We start from the raw sequence: 7,508 nt of genomic DNA on the forward strand, positions 1-7,508 counted from the left end.
AGAGAGGCGTGGTCTCCGCCCACAAGGTGCCACACACCCGCTTGACTGGCCGAGGCGCAGCACCTGATTGGCTCAGCGCTCGCGTGCACTCTGGGTTTTGTAGGTCCAGAGCCCGAGGCGCCAAAGGGTCCTACAGTTTCAGCCTAAGCTTGCTATGAGCCTTCTTCCGGCTCAGCACCTTCTAGAGAGAGTGTCGTCTCTCTCTCCTACCGTGACAAACTCATCTTCCCAAGACCTGAAAGACCAAGTTCAAATTTAGAATTCTCTGACAGGAACTGCTTGAGCCCCAACTAAATGTGGCCGCTGGCGAAGAGCCGCCCCTCTCTAGGACTTCCTACCCACCCACGTGGACATCCAGCTCTAGGTACAAACTTTGTCCACAGTCCGACAAACAGCTCCCCGCCATGGGCTGTGGCGTGCACAACTGTGGCCCAATCAACCCTGAGGTGATGGAACAGAAGCCCAGCCAACCCCGGAGCCTTTGGGCAGGAGATTCTGGACTGGAATAGAAGAGGGAGTCCGAGCTGATGGACATGTCCCTTTTTCACTGCGGATTCAACCCTTCTTCTGCACGGGGAGTTTTCAGAGCAGAAAGAAGGCGAAAGCAGGGCCTTTAAGCATGGACGCTGGCCGAGGCCCCCTTTGCCCAAAGATGCGTACTATTGAAGGGCAAGAACTCCGGTTGACTCCCCTCTGTCTTCCAAATCACCTTCTTTCAAGACTCTTTTCCTTCCACACACCCTCAACACCCGCCTCCAACACCCAGGATCCTAGGAATAACCCTAAAGCCTGCATGCCCCTTTGCCTGAGCACTTGTCACGCTTTTCTAATTACCCAATCTCAAACGTAAAGAAACACTGCAAGAAATGTTTTTGCCCTGAACCATTTAGAGTAAGTTGTCAACCTGATACCCTTTCAACCCTGAAGACTATAGTATTTCCTGCAGACAAGGACATTCCCTAAATAACAACACAGCCATCAGAATCAGCAAATTGCCGGGCGCAGTGGTTCACGCCTGTAATCCCAGCACTTTGGGAGGGAGAGGCAGTTCTATCCCTTGATTCCAGGAGTTTGAGACCAGGCTGGGCAACATAACAAGACCCTGTCTCTACAAAAAATAATATTAGCCATGTGTGGTGGCGCACGCGTGTCGTCCCAGCTACTCGGGAGGCTGAGGTGGGAGGATTGCTTGAGCCTAGGAGGCAGAGGCTGCAGTGAGCTGTGATGGTGCCACTGCACTCTAGCCTGGGCGACAAAAAAAAAAAAAAAAAAAAAATTAAACAGAAAAGAATCAGGAAATTAGCACTGGTACATTACCACCATGTAATCCTCACATCCCATTTAAGTTCACCCATTGTCCCAACGTTTGTTGTTAGTTTGTTTTTTGAGACAGGGTCTCACTCTGTCACCCAGGCTGGAGTGCAGTGTTGCAAACAGGGCTCACTGCAGCCTTGACCTTCCAGGCTCAAGTGATCCTCTCACCACAACCTGGGAATACAAGTGTGTGCCACCACACTCAGTTTTGTTTGTTTTTTTTTTCTTAATTAAAAAAATTTTTTGTAGAGACTAGGTCTCACTGTGTTGCCAGGGCTGGTCTCAGACTCCTGGGCTCAAGTGATCCTCCCACCTTGGCATCCCAAAGTTCTGGGATTACAGGCGTGAGCCATTGCAGCTGGCCCAATCATGTTTTTATAGCAAAAATGTCCTGTCAAGAATCATGTGTTGCATTTAGCTCTCATAGCCCTTCCTCCCTTGGAAGGCTACCTTGCTTGACCCCACCTCATGATTTTGGATTGAATTGTTCAGGAAAGGAAAAGGGAAGAAGAAGAAAGAAGAAAGAAGGATGAAGAAAGAACAGCTTAATTGTGTGATTGTCTCACCCATTGATTGTTTTCTCACTAAACTTATTTGGGGTTCACAATAAACACTTTGGAGGTTAATAAACAAATTTATGTTTGTTTTGATCACTGCTTTATCTCCAACTCCTGAACATAGTAGACCCTCAATAAATATGGAATGAATTAATGAATGACAGGGCAAAGAATGGGACTGAATTATCACTAATCTTGGAAGCCTAGCACAGGGACTGGAACTCAAAGATGTTTGGTAATATTGGTTGAAATCAACTAGCGTAGGGTTTACACATAACAGACTCTATAAATGTTTTTTGGTTGAGTGAAAATATGAACAGTGAAATCAAAGTTAAAGGTGACCAAGATAACAGTGGCTACAATGAGCCAAGTATAGTTCTTAAGAGAAGTATCTTGTGATATAGGAACACATTATATGGCCTTGTTACTCGTGATATAGGAACACATTATATGGCCTTGTTACTCAAAGTGTGGTCCATGGAAACAGCAGCCTCGACAGCATCTGGGAACTTGTTAGAAATATAGGATCTCCAACCCTATCAAATCTTCTGCAACAGGATCTGCAGGTGATTCATGTGCACTTGAAGTTTAGGAATCACTGTTATACCGGACTGATTCCCCTTTAAGGCACATATTTGCCAGTCAGACAAATTATGTGCAAGTCCCCTGGATTGACTGTTTTGTAGCGAGGACAAAGAGTGAAGAGTACAACACACCCACTGAAACAAAAACTCCTAGAATTACCAACAGGCAAGAATTCCAAATGACAGAGATTCTATCCATGGAAGCAAAGTGTTGATGGTCAGGCAGCTGGGAAGGGGATCATAGTATACCCCTGTGTTGTTTAATTATTTAACAGTTATTCAAAAGACACACCTATACACACCATGTACATATACATACGTGCCTGTGTAACTGGGATGGGGCAGGATGGAGGTGGGATGGGGCAGGATGGAGGGAGCGCTACATAGGCATTAACCAAAATGCAGAAACCTATAGTGGCCTCTTTTATTTTTTTATTTTATTTAATTATTTATTTATTTTTTTGAGACGGAGTCTCACTCTTGTCGCCCAGGCTGGAGTGCAGTGGTGTGATCTGGGCTCACTGCAACCTCCGCCTCCTGGGTCCAAGCAGTTCTCCTGCCTCAGCCTCCTGAGTAGCCGGGATTACAGGTGCCCACCACCACGCCCGGCTAATTTTTGTAGTTTTGTTAGAGACAGGGTTTCACCATGTTGGCCAGGCTGGTCTCGAACTCCTGACCTCAAGTGATCCACCCGCCTCAGCCTCCCTAGGTGTTGGGATTACAGGCGTGAGCCACCACACCTGGCCAGGTGGCCTCTTTTATATTCAAATCGTGGATAATCACAGGCAAAATTTACTACATAATTTTTTTTGAAAATTTAGTTTGGAAATAATTCAGAGACACCTGGAGTTCTCTTTTAGTATCATTTTTCAGAGAAGGAAAATGGTTTTCCAGAGGGCGAAAGGACAGGGAGAAAAGCAAAGTCCTCCTTTCCTGGGGTAATAGCTCCATCTGCTGGTGTTTCAGGATAACAGTAATAAAGACCTGAAAAGGCGAGTCAGATTCCATACTGTTTGCAGTGACTCGCCTTGTACTCTGGGGAATGGCTTCTCTCTTTTTTTTTTTTTTTTTTTTTTTTTTTTTTTTTGAGACAGAGTCTCGCTCTGTCATCCAGGCTGGAGTGTAGTGGCGCGATCTCAGCTAACTACAACCTCTGCCTCCCGGATTCAAGCAATTCTCCTGCCTCAGCCTCCTGAGTAGCTGGGATTACAGGCGTGCATCATCATGCCCGGCTAATTTTTGTATTTTTAGTAGAGACGGGGCTTCACCATGTTGGTCGGGCTGCTCTTGAACTCCTGACCTCGTGATCCCCTGCCTCAGCTTCCCAAAGTGTTGGTATTACAGGCGTGAGCCACCGCGCCCAGCCGAGAATAGCTTCTTCTGTCTCACCTCTTCTCTTCCTTTCTTGTCCCTCTGCTTCTCTTTTTCCTCCCTTCCTTTCTTCTGTGTTTGTCTCACTCTCCTGTTCTCTCCTCTGGTCATTCCCATTCCCTTCCTTCATATCCCTGATGCAGACTCTCTTTGCATACCTACACACATGGATGACTCACTCCTTATAAGGTGGACTTCTCACCTTGAACAGGTTTTTTCCTTACATAGAGCTGACTCTACCTTCTGTAGCTTCTCCCTATAGCTCCAGTTCTTCACTCCAGGGTCATGCAGAACACAACCAGCTCTTCTTGCCTGCGCCCTTCAAAAGCCTGGAGATGTCTATCATGCTTTCCATGTATCTGTTCCTCTCCTCTCCCAGCCAAAATTATCCCTCACGTACCAAAGTTTCTAGGTCCCTCCTCTTCCTGGTCACCTCTGCTAGACATATGCCAGTATATCTGGATCCTTCAGGGTCCCATACAGATCAGTACTTCAGCACTGGGCTGGGTAGCACAGAACAAGGAGAATTCATCACATCCCCTGTGCATTTGTTGTAAACATCTATACTGCTCAGTTAACTTACTGGGGTTAAGAATAAACAAAAGTTCTTAGCTTTGCTTCTGCTAAGTTATATCATCCTTGTAACTTTTTTGAAAAACAAAAATTCAGAGCTTTGTATTAAGGGCTGTTAAATTTACTCAGCCTGTTTATATATTTAAAATTTTCTGAATATGTATTAGATAAAAAACTTATCAAAGAAATACATATTTGATGTTGAAAATACAGAAACATATTAATAAAATTACAGTAATCTATGATATCTTCCCCACAAAAAGGCAAAAATTATTCAATTTGGTTGTATTTCTTTCTAGTTTTTTTCTCTGTGCATATGCACATTTATACAATTGATATAATACTGTATTCAATTTTGTACCTCCCTTTAAAAAAATTTCACCCAGCGCTTTGGGAGGCCAAGGTGAGCGGATTGCTTGAGGCTGGGAGCTCAAGATCAGCCTGGGCAACATAGACTCTGCCTCCACAAAAAATAAAAATATTAGCTGGGTGTGGTACATGTGCCTGTGGTCCCAGCTACTGGGGGGCTTAGGCAAGGCAATTGCTTGAGCCCAGGAGTTCAAGGATGCAGTGAGCTATGACTGCACCACTGCAGTCCAGTCTGGGCAACAGAGCGAGACCCTGTCCCAAGGGAAAACAAACAAACAAACAAACACTGTGCCTGCTATTTTGGATGAAACTCTAGGATTTGAATTGAACATGAACATTTTTAAAAGATTATTTTTTGTTTTAAGTTCAGGGGTACATGTGTAGGTTTGTTACATAGGCAAACTCATCTCATGGGGGTTTGTTGTACAGATTATTTCATCACCCACATATTAAGCCTAATATCCATTAGTTATTTTTCCTGACCCTCTCTCTCCTCCCACCCTCCACCCTTCGATAGGCCCCAGTGTGTGTTGTTCCCCTCTGTGTGTCCCTGTGTTCTCATCATTTAGCTCCCACTTATAAGTGAGAACAGTATTTCATTTTCTGTTCCTGTGTTAGTTTGCTAAGGATAATGGCCTCCAGCTTCATCCATGTCCCTGAAAAGGACATGATCTTGTTCTTTTAAAAATATTCTTTTTTTAAAACACTTTATATCATTTATACATTGGATCTAAAATCTGCAGTTTCTAAGCACAACATGTTTAGATCTTTCAGATCCTTCTGCAGTTTTAGGTTATTTCTACAGAAGTACCTTTAAGTGAATGAATAACACATTCTATAATTCCTAAAAATATAGTACAGAGTGAAATGATTTAAATATAATTTAGGCACATATTGATTATGAAAATAGATTATCTCCCCATACAATACTTCACTGTCTTGGTAAAAATAGTAAAGCAAAGAAAATAATTCATTTCTGAAGTTGCTTTCCTTCACTCGTAAAGGTCTGATCTTCTCCCACTATGCATATGTACCCTTTACTGTTAAGGAAAGCTTTGCATATGTAGATATAGAAGAATAAGCTACATAAATACTAAAGATATGTCATTCTCCCAAAGGAGACAAAAGTGGTTTTCAATGACTTCTTGCCTCGTGTTGATGAGTCCGTAGAATTTAGAACCCATTTGGACACAGCTAATATCCCTGCTCTTGGGGTAGACATAAGGACACCAGGCCATTGGTAGGGAATACAGGCCCTTCCTCTGCTGCTGCGGAGAGATAATGACTCAAGAAAATTGGGCTAAAATTTGTTTTTAAAAAAGTAAAAAATATAAGTGAAAGAATCACAGGTACTGACTGATTGGTATTACATCTTGGACCAGCCAAATGCCTTTATTTTTACTTTATATATATATTTTTGGTGGCTGTAATCAAATGTCTGTTTAAAATTCCTCATTCCCCACTGTAGGATTCTAGCTGCAATTATATTACATTGCCTTTTAACAGGCAACTCTACCATCTTCATTCATATAGTATAAGCTTTGATTGCAGTAGATCTGGATTTAATGTCTATTTCTAAGCTGGCCCTATGTAAACTATTTGGTATTTGAATTAAACGAATATTAATGATGTACCTTGGATTTTTGGTTTTGAAGTATCTTCCTATGCTTGTGATGATTGTATTAGAAAACTAGGGTAAGGCCAGGTACAGTGGCTCAGGCCTGTAATCCCAGCACTTTGGGAAGCTGAGGTGGGCAGATCACGAGGTCAGGAGATCAAGACCATCCTGGCTAACACGGTGAAACCCCGTCTCTACTAAAAATACAAAAAAAATTAGCCAGGCGTGGTGGTAGGCGCCTGTAGTCCCAGCTACTTGGGAGGCTGAGGCAGGAGAATGGCGTGAACCCAGGAGGCGGAGCTTGCAGTGAGCTGAGATCGCGCCACTGCACTCCAGCCTGAGTGACAGAGCGAGACTCCGTCTCAAAAAAAAAGAAAGAAAACTAGGCTAATAGTATAAATAGATAGAATTTCTTGGTCTGGTGTTGAGTGGAACTTCCCTAGAATGAAATTCTGAGAAATGCTCATTTACAAGTGTTGTAGTGATAGGTAAGTTCTTCCTCCATCTGGAGTTCCACTGTACCTTTGGAATGACAGTGATGTACAACGATGTCTTTCTTTCCACTCTGTCTCAATCAGTAAGAACTGGATATTACTTTAATTTAGCTACATTTTGTTCTAAAAAGTAAACATAAAAATGAACCTGAAAAGAGTTTTAGGGAGTCTGATCTCACCATATTCATACGATGTGACAGGTATGTAAAGAGGGGAGGCATCACTGAAGCTATTTATAAACCTGAGCAACCTTTTCCAAGTTTTCATAAAGTTTTCACAATTTAAATATCCATACTGCATCTAGGTATTCAATAAATATAATTGCATATGTTGTGCTTTCCATAAATTAAAATCCTCAAATGCGTCTCAAACCAAGAGGGCATTTCCACATCATGCCTATTTAAAAGCAAATACAATAGATACTATTCGTGGTCATAAAACCAGGCGAACTCCCCTGCCCCATTCAAAAGGCAGCAATATCTAGTTTCCCTACATCTATTGAATGAGTGCTTTTGTGTTAAAAATCAGAATATGGAAAAAAAGTCAGTTTTTTCCCTTATGCATGCTGAGAACAAGCATAATCCTCTAAATGATTTTTTAAAATTTCCTGACAGTGTTATTTCTTCTA

The sequence above is a fragment of the Gorilla gorilla genome, chromosome 13 (genome assembly GCF_029281585.2).
Source record: "Gorilla gorilla gorilla isolate KB3781 chromosome 13, NHGRI_mGorGor1-v2.1_pri, whole genome shotgun sequence".
Lineage (NCBI taxonomy): Eukaryota > Metazoa > Chordata > Mammalia > Primates > Hominidae > Gorilla > Gorilla gorilla.